At 32.4% G+C, this 11,632-nt stretch overlaps 1 long non-coding RNA gene across 1 annotated transcript; it reads right to left on the bottom strand.

Annotated features, from left to right (window-relative positions):
- Window positions 1-529: 529 nt before the first annotated feature.
- Window positions 530-10,691, bottom strand: LOC142333022 (uncharacterized). Its single transcript, XR_012758491.1, has 2 exons — window positions 10,553-10,691; window positions 530-771 (listed from the first exon to the last, which is right to left on the bottom strand). It is a non-coding gene; the product is annotated as an uncharacterized LOC142333022 (long non-coding RNA).
- Between the last annotated feature and the right edge of the window lie 941 nt (window positions 10,692-11,632).

Here is an 11,632-nt window from a genome sequence, read left to right as displayed (position 1 = left end):
ATCTTTGTTATATGAAAATTGCAGAGTTAAATTTTCTTGAAAAAAAGCAGCTGTAGTTTTTCATTGCTTTCAGCTGTGTAGTACTCAGAAGGATGAGTGATGTTGATAATGCCATTAAAGTCCTCCTGACCTACACCCTTAACAATTACTGAAAGAGCTGCTGCCCTCTTTCAGAAATCATTTCTTATTCTGGCTCTTAACAGATACCTCACCGATATGGTTGCACTTAATCTGTGTTTATATAGAGAGATATTAACCATTCAAAAGGAAGATTAAAATATACGTATTTATACCAGCAGTTCCCAAAATGCAAAATTTTCTAAATCAATTACAGTTATATTCCTGTACAGGGAAAATAATCATGCAGTAAATCATGCTTTTCCTTTTACACTGACAGCTGAATGTCTGTGTAAAGGAGAAGTATTACATTGTAAAGTTCTGTAGATCCTTGCTGTTTTACTTCAGAATTAAAATAAAAAGTAAAAAAAAGAAAGATACAGTTAAAGGATATTTAATAAACCACTCTCTGTTACTTTTTTTTATTTATTGTAACAATAAAATTTTTATTTGCTATATAATTATACTTTTAATTAATTATTTTTTTTTTATATTTTTTATAGGATGCTGGATTTAATTTTGTAACAGCTGTAGGATACTTCTACTATTAAACAGAATCACTCATCAACAGCATTTTCAATACTACCCCTGTTAGTAATTTCTGCTTTACCAAACTTTAAACTTGTATAAAAAGTATTTTTCTAAGTTAGGAACCTAAAATTAAACAAAACACATTTAAAATGAAGTAATGTACAATTTAATGAATTATATTGTTCATAATTAATTTATATTTCTGGGAGATTTTTATGGCAAAATAGGTAATAATCAGTCATTTGTGAAGGAACAATTCAGTACATTAATCTTTTTGATACTGATAGAACCAATACTTATAAAAAATTTAAATGATAAAAGCATCAAATACAAGTGGCAGAAACTTGTTAGCGTATTTTGCAGATTTTTCATAATTGATAATGGTAAGGTAACAATTACTGCACCTTACGTGAAGTAGTATCATTTATAAGCTATTTGCATTGCCTTTAATGTTATAGGTTTTTAAGAATTTTCAATGGGGTGGGATTTTTTTTCTGATCACTTGGAGTTGGAAATTTCTTTGGAGAATATAATGTAATAATCACAATAATATTCTTTCTTTTTCTGTTTAGGCTCTGGAACCACCATAAGGTATTATTTCAGAGAATGGATGACGAAGATATGATTGAATGTAAATGACGTGGTGTAGTCTTGTATAGTCTCAGGTCAACCAACAATAACGTAATTAATAATGCTCTGCCCTTTTAAATCGATTACTCCTTGCGGAGTTAAATGTAATCGCATGGTATTTTTGTTTATTGCTGCCACTTTATGAATGCTGAACCAATTTACATGAAATATTTATCAAATTATTCCTACTGTGATTATGTCAGCAATGGGGATCATGATTTGAAACAGAACAAAGTAGCAGTCAAAATTTTATTTTTGCATTTGTAGCTTAATTCTATCTTTACTATTTATTTAAATCTATGTTCCAAATTTATATGTCAAGATCAGTGACTAGTATTATTTATAGGCACTCTGAAATCTAAAGGCACATATCTGTGCCTCAACAACTCTTTTAAAGAATGTTTGAAATGGCTCACCTTTTGTATTCTTGCCCCTTAAACATTTTTCTACTTTCTGTAATGGCTGTATCCAAATATATGCATTCATATACATTGCTCCAATATGTATACACTATTACCTTGCATATCTTTGTTCAAAGATATTTTTATATTGCAAATGTCCAATACCCCTTGAATTTCATGTTAATTTTCACAGTGTCCATATTATGAAGCCAGTAGCAAGTAATGTTCAAGATGGTATTTCTTCCTTATCTTATTGCTTCAATCTTTTTCTTATATCATCCATTTTTTTTTTGTCTTCAGTCATTTGACTGGTTTGATGCAGAACTCCAAGATTCCCTATCTAGTGCTAGTCGTTACATTTCAGTATACCCCCTACATCCTACATCCCTAACAATTTGTTTTACATATTCCAAACATGTCCTGCCTACAAAATTTTTCCCTTCCTCCTGTCCTTCCAATATTAAAGCGACTATTCCAGGATGCCTTAGTATGTGGCCTATAAGTCTGACTCTTCTTTTAACTGTATTTTTCAAATGCTTCTGTCTTCATCTATTTGCCGCAATACCTCTTCATTTGTCACTTTATCCACCCATCTGATTTTTAACATTTTCCTATAGCACCGTGTTTCAAAAGCTTCTGATCTTTTCTTCTCAGATACTCCGATTGTCCAAGTTTCACTTCCATATAAAGCGACACTCCAAACATACACTTTCAAAAATCTTTTCCTGACATTTAAATTAATTTTTGATGTAAACAAATTATAATTCTTACTGAAGGCTCGTATAGCTTGTGCTATTCGGCATTTTATATCGCTCCTGCTTTGTCCATCTTTAGTAATTCTACTTCCCAAATAACAAAATTCTTCTACCTCCATAATCTTTTCTCCTCCTATTTTCACACTCAGTGGTCCATCTTTGTTATTTCTACTACATTTCATTACTTTTGTTTTGTTCTTGTTTATTTTCATGCGATAGTTCTTGCGTAGGACTTCATCTATGCCGTTCATTGTTTCTTCTAAATCCTTTTTACTCTCGGCTAGAATTACTATATCATCAGCAAATCGTAGCATCTTTATCTTTTCACCTTGTACTGTTACTACGATTGTAAATTGTTCTTTAACATCATAAACTGCTAGTTCCATGTAAAGATTAAAAAGTAACGAAGATAGGGAACATACTTGTCGGACTCCCTTTCTTATTACGGCTTCTTTCTTATGTTCTTCAATTGTTACTGTTGCTGTTTGGTTCCTGTACATGTCAGCAATTGTTCTTCTATCTCTGTATTTGAAGCCTAATTTTTTTAAACAGCTGCACATTTTATTCCAGTCTACGTTATCGAATGCCTTTTCTAGGTCTATAAACGCCAAGTATGTTGGTTTGTTTTTCTTTAATATTCCTTCTACTATTAATCTAAGGTCTAAAATTGTTTCCCTTGTCCCTATACTTTTCCTGAAACCAAATTGGTCTTCTCCTAACACTTCTTCCACTCTCCTCTCAATTCTTCTGTATAGAATTCTAGTTAAGATTTTTCATGCATGACTAGTTAAACTAACTGTTCTGTATTCTTCACATTTATCTGCCCCTGCTTTCTTTGGTATCATTACTATAACACGTTTTTTGAATTAGACGGAAATTCCCCTTTTTCATAAATATTTCACACCAGTTGTGTATAATCTATCAATCGCTTCTTCCCCTGCAGTGGGCAGTAATTCTACAGGTATTCCGTCTATTCCAGGAGCCTTTCTGCCATTTAAATCTTTTAATGCTCTCTTAAATTCAGATCTCAGTACTGTTTCTCCCATTTCATCCTCCTCAACTTCCTCCTCTTCCTCTATAAAACCATTTTCTAATTCATTTCCTCCGTATAACTCTTCAATATATTCCACCCATCTATCGACTTTACCTTTCGTATTATATATAGGTGTACCATCTTTGTTTAACACATTATTAGATTTTAATTTATGTACCCCAAAATTTTCCTTAACTTTCCTGTATGCTCCGTCTATTTTACCAATGTTCATTTCTCTTTCCACTTCTGAACACTTTTCTTTAATCCACTCTTCTTTCGCCAGTTTGCACTTCCTGTTTATAGCATTTCTTAATTGCCGATAGTTCCTTTTACTTTCTTCATCACTAGCATTCTTATATTTTCTACGTTCATCCATCAGCTGCAATACATCGTCTGAAACCCAAGGTTTTCTACCAGTTCTCTTTATTCCGCCTAAGTTTGCTTCTGCTGATTTAAGAATTTCCTTTTTAACATTCTCCCATTCTTCTTCTACATTTTCTACCTTATCTTTTTTACTCAGACCTCTTGCGATGTCCTCCTCAAAAATCTTCTTTACCTCCTCTTCCTCAAGCTTCTCTAAATTCCACCGATTCATCTGACACCTTTTCTTCAGGTTTTTAAACCCCAATCTACATTTCATTATCACCAAATTATGGTCGCTATCAATGTCTGCTCCAGGGTAAGTTTTGCAGTCCACGAGTTGATTTCTAAATCTTTGCTTAACCATGATATAATCTATCTGATACCTTGCAGTATCGCCTGGCTTTTTCCAAGTGTATATTCTTCTATTATGATTTTTAAATTGGGTGTTGGCAATTACTAAATTATACTTCGTGCAAAACTCTATAAGTCGGTCCCCTCTTTCATTCCTTTTGCCCAGCCCGTATTCACCCACTATATTTCCTTCCTTGCCTTTTCCAATGCTTGCATTCCGATCTCTAACTATTATTAAATTTTCATCTCCTTTTACGTGTTTAATTGCTTCATCAATCTCTTCGTATACACATTCTATCTCATCATCATCATGGGCGCTTGTAGGCATATAGATGTTAACAATCGTTGTCGGTTTAGGTTTTGAATTTATCCTTATTACAATGACTCTATCGCTATGCCTCTTGAAATACTCCACTCTCCTCCCTATTTTCTTGTTCATCACGGAACCTACTCCTGCCTGCCCATTATTTGACGCTGAGTTAATTACTCTAAAGTCACCCGACCAAAAGTCGCCTTCCTCTTCCCACCGAACCTCACTAATTCCTACTATATCCACGTTTACTCTATCCATTTCCCTTTTTAAATTCTCTAGCCTACCAACCTTTTTTAAGCTTCTAACATTCCACGCTCCGACTCGTAGAATGTTATTTTTTACTTTTCTGGTGACCCCCTCCTTAGTAGTCCCCACCCGGAGATCCGAACGGGGGACTATTTTACCTCCGGAATATTTTACCAAGGAAGGCGCCTCCATTATTGCTTTTGAAAATGCAGAGAGCCACATTTTCTTGGAAAAAAAAAAACAGCTGTAGTTTTCCATTGCTTTCAGCTGCGCAGTACTCAGAGGACTGAGTGATGTTGATATGGCCGTTTAAGTCATTGTGACTCACGCCCTTAACAACTACTGAAAGAGCTGCTGCCCTCTTTCAGGAATCATTCCTTAGTCTGCCTCTCAACAGATACCTCTCCGATATGGTTGCACCTTCGGTCCAGCTACTCTGTATCCCTGAGCACTCAAGCCCCCTCACCAACTGCAAGGTCTCATGTTTCATAGAGGAGGTGTAGGCATATAGACATTAACAATCGTTGTCGGTTTAGGTATCATCCATAGCTGTTAAAATAGAAACAAAGTTTACTTACTATTTATAAGCAGTGGAATATTACTCTCCTGGACTAAAGTTTGTTAAGTCCAAAATTATTCAGTTTGAAATAAATATTTTTCTGTCTTTATTTTTATATATTTATAATTATAATTTTTTTCCTAATTTTCTTTTTTTTGCTCTTTTAAGAAAAGCATTTAATTGGGCTACAAGGATAAACAGCTCCCTCAAAAAAGTTAAATTATATTTTTCACAAAAGTAAAAATGAAATAAACATTTTTAAATGTTGTAAATTTTGAAAATTCCATCATTTAAATTTCTGAAAACTTTGTCTGATATTAGAAGTCGGAAATTATAACTGCAAGTACAATGACAGTATACAAATGGAAAAGAGTTAGCTAAAGCACTTGGATATTAGAATAACTGGAAGAGTTTATAGAAGGTGTTGAAAATGACCTCTTCAAACACCAATATAACACTGTACATGTTTCAGTTTGTTTTCATACACTTTAACTAACTGATATACTGGAATATCTTGTACTTATGCCGTTATTGCAGTTTTTAGTTGGTCAATTGTGTGTAGTCTTTTGCGATACACTGCTCTTTTTGCTTCTCCCATAGAAAGTAATATGGGGAAGCCAGACTAGGCAATTGTGCAGACCAAAAACCACTCAAAATGATTTGTTTATCAAAGATATATCATAAAAAAAAATTGACCTGTTAGATGTGGTACCATCTTGTTGGGATATAGCTGCGATTGATTTCCACCTCGTTTAACTGACTAATGAAGGTTGTTAAAACAGCACAGCAATAATAACTATCAACTGTATTTTCAAAAACGATTGGACTCACAATGCGCATTCTGTTCACATCAAACCGGTCTCCAATTTTCGCATCATGTAAAGATTGTTCATGCAATTAATAAGAGGTTAGTAGTCAACCACAGTTGTATATTTTGTAATTTAATATATCCTCCCAGTTGAAACCACTCTTTCTGTAAAAAACATAACCTTCAGTATATCTACACAATTTCGGTCAATAAAACGTTTAAACCATTTACAATAATTTAGTTCTTTGACATGATCTGTTGGTTTCAATTCTTGAACACACATATCTTTGTAGGATAAGAGATTCAGTTCTTTTCTTACACCTTTATATGCAGCAGCAAGTCACTCAAAATGATTTGTTTATCAAAGATATATCATAAAAAAAAATTGACCTGTTAGATGTGGTACCATCTTGTTGGGATATAGCTGCGATTGATTTCCACCTCGTTTAACTGACTAATGAAGGTTGTTAAAACAGCACAGCAATAATAACTATCAACTGTATTTTCAAAAACGATTGGACTCACAATGCGCATTCTGTTCACATCAAACCGGTCTCCAATTTTCGCATCATGTAAAGATTGTTCATGCAATTAATAAGAGGTTAGTAGTCAACCACAGTTGTATATTTTGTAATTTAATATATCCTCCCAGTTGAAACCACTCTTTCTGTAAAAAACATAACCTTCAGTATATCTACACAATTTCGGTCAATAAAACGTTTAAACCATTTACAATAATTTAGTTCTTTGACATGATCTGTTGGTTTCAATTCTTGAACACACATATCTTTGTAGGATAAGAGATTCAGTTCTTTTCTTATACCTTTATATGCAGCAGCAAGTCTAATAACTTGCTGCTGTGCAACTTACGCATTAGCTTTGATGGACTTTCAGCCATAGCACATCTGAAATACCTGTTTGTTAATTTTGGTTGTCTTCCACTTTGATCAGCATCTTCAACAGAGCCTGCTCCCCGAAATTTTTCGATAAAAGTTTGAAATACATTGCAGTGAGGAGTTTTTCAGAAAAATTGTGCTTCACTAAATCAGTATACCTGTCACCTTTATGAAAGGCATGTTCAACGTCTTTCGTGAAAAGTGTATTCCTCTATCAAAAGAATCATTACTTTTCTCACAACTATTGATTCCAGTAAAGGAAACAACACAAAATGAAAAAAAAAAGACTGTTCAATAAGTCACATCTAATGTCTTGGTTTATCACTGTGCAATACGCAATAAACCATGGGTAACCAACCTAACACGAAAAGACCAGAATGCACCACACGATTCTAAAGTATGCTGTACAGTGACTTTCTGAATGCACTGTTATAATCACTATCAATAAAAGTGCCTGGAAATCTAATATATCTTGTTCATTGTATTTCTCAATTTCTCTTCTGCAAATATATAATCAGTATTTTGTCTGTTTTCATCTCCATCAAATTTCCAAAAATTACTAAAGGAGTTGGAGTTTTTGAAATCTCCAGCCTTCTTTTGTAGTTTTTTTTACTAGCCTATATTATTAGCATTATATTACTATTTTTTGTAATATTTATATCCTTCCTCCACTTTCATTTCGTGTTCTCAGTCGTTTCCTATCGCTTGTTCATCCCTCCAAAGTATGTTTGGGTGGCCTACAGCACTAATTTCCCTATTATTATTATTCTACAACAATGTTTATATTACTCTTCCATAATTTTCTATTTCTCTTAATACAGTACTTCAATTGTACCATCTTCACATTGATTAGTTGGGATATAAACATGTATTAAAAACATGTCTCTGGTGTTATTCTCATTCTGACAGCACCTTTCCTCATTAGTAAAAACTGTCCTAGTACACTGCTATTTCTGTTTTGTAGAATTATTCTTACTTCACTTCTTCCTTTTTATTTCCTTAATTGTAACATCATCCTCTAATAACCTCATCCTTTCTTTGTCATTTCATTTTATTTACTCCAATTCCATTTATACTATGTTTACGTTCTCTTAAAATTTTCTAACTTCTTTATTTGCAAAACTATTTATATGTTACATGTACCTGAATGTACTTCCCTTCCATCTATTGCTAACTTCCAGTTGCTGATTACCTAAACTAGGTTGATAAAAACATAATATTTTTGGTTATTAATTTCACTCATTAAAATTCACTATTGCATTCAGAAGTAAGACAAAATAATTCAGGAAAAAACATATCCCTATTTAAAATTCGTTACAAGTTGCTCCACTTGTTCCTCTATTCGTTACAAGTTGTCGTTATAGTACATGTAGTTTCTAATATGTCGGCTCTCACAAAGTTTACATTCTTGAAAACACTGCATAAACCACTCTACAACATTCTGTTCCACATGTATCAGTGAGTTAAAACATTTTCAACAATTTAAAATATAATCAATATAATCTAATATAATCTATAGTTACAATATAATCTAACTTTCAGGCATACAATACAAAAAGTACTAATATTAAATCCTAACATTGAATATTTATACTTTCTCTTCACCCACTAGTTGACCGTCATTAAATAGTTAATTCCTCTTTCCACCACCACTTTAAATTCTCTTCAGTATCCTTTTTAAAACCTCCCTTACTTTATACCCTAGCATTCGTTATGACTTATCAGCACCGTCCTTGTCACTTAACTGCAGTTTTAATTTACTGATCAGGCAAACACTGTTTTATTCACTCCTAAACAATCACTGACAAAAAACATAATAAACGAACTGTTATCAATACTTTCTTTTGGAGCTATAATTCAGTATCTCTTCTTGCATGTTCTACAACAAAGACCTTCTTGCCATGTATCTGGATAAAAGTCATGGGTTATTTATTTATTATTTGAATAATTAAAATAATCGTCTGAATTGCATATGTGAGGTATACTAAGTCTGTTACTTTAGCAGCTCCTAAACCATGCCCATGTTTATCAAGAGCCTCTTAAAATTTTTTACAGGAATTGTGCACAATAGGTTTACGAGTATGTATCTTGTCCCAGCATGTTGACTAATACAACTGGTTTTGTTAATTTTTTTCCCATAACAGTTTGGAAGAACTGCGGGAGTTGTCTTTTCCCCAGAATTTATTAATAATTCATACCACATAGATAAATTGCTGCCAATTTTGTGAGTAAATTGCATAAATATTACTACAATACTGAATAGTCTCAAATAAAATCAATAATTTTATTGTAATACCACATAAATGGAGGAATGAAAAAGTACTAAACAGTGCCTACCAAATTCTAATGAATTAAATCTTCTATTAAATCTTCATCAATGTCTATCGAGTGACACTGGATAAAAGAAAATTTGAAAATGTATTGATTGAATTTTTGCAAGAATAGGACACCGTGGTTCAACGTAATTACAAAACGTGATTTAAAGATCACCACAATTATGGCCTGTGAATAGCATTGGAAACTGTTGAACACATGAAAGGTTACAAGGAAAAAATATTATGAATTAGTATAACAAGTAATTATTATTTTAGGACTTATACAGTTCGCACAAGTCAACACGACATGCAGAACCTGAATTAAACAAATTAAACATTCCTCGTTCAATTACTCATAATGTCTTTAGGAACCTTTTAAAATTTGTTCTTGTCAAATAGTGCCACCAATCACACAAGAAGATAGGATTAATTGTAAGAATTCTGCTAGATTGTTTGATGATGACAATTATTTTAATGAAATAACTCGATCTTATGAGGCTACTTTTTATTTATTTTTAAAAGTAAATAAAACATCAGATTCTGGGGTTCAGAAAACTCTCATTTCAATGCTGAGCACATCAGGACAGTTTGAAAATTAATGTGTGACAATTGACACTGGTAAGATCACTTCATATTTCCTTATGAACATTTACCTTGATATATTGGAAAATTTTGCCTTTCCTCATCTACAACATTTACAACTTATATTCCAGCAATTTGGACCCTGCTACTGACACATTGAGTATAACCGTTCATAAATTTCTGAAGAACAAAGTTTCTGGTAGATTGATTGGTTGCGGCCAAGTGGTTAAACAGTCTGTTCAATATGAAATAGACCATAGCTTGGAATTTAATAATCTTAAAATTTAATAATGGTTTTTTCCAAAGTAAATAATTTTTATAAAATAAAATAATGAATTACAACAGCTGCAGGCTTTAGCTAAAATATTACAGCAGCTTTTTACCTCTGTTCAATAAATAAAATTTTGGACTGAACAAATATACATCAGGATAGACAAATGTAAAAGTTATGGGGAAAATAAAAAAGTTTTGTGTTTTTTTTTTGAATAGCATTGACCATTTTCATATATAGGTGACTATATAAATAAAATAGTTTAAGAGATGGTAAACTCTTTACACAAAATATACACTGTAAATCATTACAAGCAAAAGTTTTTTTTGTTAAGTGCTATTAACCATAAAGATAAGGCTAATCAGCTATTTCAAAACTTACAACTGTGCGAATATTTTGATGCTGCAAACAGTATGTAAGACCAAGACATTCAGGTGTTGCTAATATTCTTTTATTCTGATAACCACTAACGGTGAAGTTTAATACTTTGTATTGTAAAATATTTTTGTTTAAAAAGACCTGCAACTGAATAGTTTTATATATTAGAAATAAATACTTAAAGGATATTTACATAAACATAAATTAAGATATTAAATAAGGCATCTAAAAAAAATTAATGGTCACGGGAATTAATAAAATAAATAAATACATTCTTTAAACAATCGGCGCATTTGATGTAATAATTCATGACTGCATACAGCAAAGCTATGTTTATAAAATACATACACAGACACACACACAAACACACACACACACACTCACTCGCTCACTCACACAAACAATATATATATGTGTGTGTGTTTAATTATGGACCTTAAAGTCCTAGTTTGAGAGAGTACAACTACAAAGTATGTTAAAGAGTCATTGGTAGATCCACAGTCAAAGATGTACTGATCAAATCCCAATAACCAGGATACATCAAATCAAGCTGATCCTCATAGTGTCCTTGGTTTGGATCCAACTGGCATCAGGCTGAACACTACATTGAGAAATGATCATAGATAAGAAAATAGTGGGTAATAGATAAGGGACAAAATCCTCACGTTGACCGCAATACAAGCTCATCCAAGATCTTTAAGGCACTCTTCAATCAGTATCCATATATTTAATCAATAATTTCTTCAGGAAATTGAGGTATATTTATCAGCATACAAAACAGCCCATTAGCGAAATATGTTTTTGCAATTATTAAATTAATTATGCATTATTTATATAATGTTTTGACCACATCAAATATCTGCATTTCTTCTAGATACTAAGGAAGCAGCTGAGGACAGGTTTGGGCTTCATGAAGAATTTTAGAACCTTCACTTGAATTTTAAAACGCTCAGAACTACATAAACTGAATATAAACTACTTAACCAAACCCTAAATGTTGCAGTATGTTTATTAAATCCAATTACGAGATAAAGTTATTAAAAAAAAAATAGAAAGAGAAGATATAATCAAACTAGAAATAGT

Source organism: Lycorma delicatula, chromosome 12 (assembly GCF_047948215.1).
Source record: "Lycorma delicatula isolate Av1 chromosome 12, ASM4794821v1, whole genome shotgun sequence".
Taxonomy (NCBI): Eukaryota; Metazoa; Arthropoda; class Insecta; order Hemiptera; family Fulgoridae; genus Lycorma; species Lycorma delicatula.
This window is presented reverse-complemented; position numbering and strand designations above follow the sequence as displayed.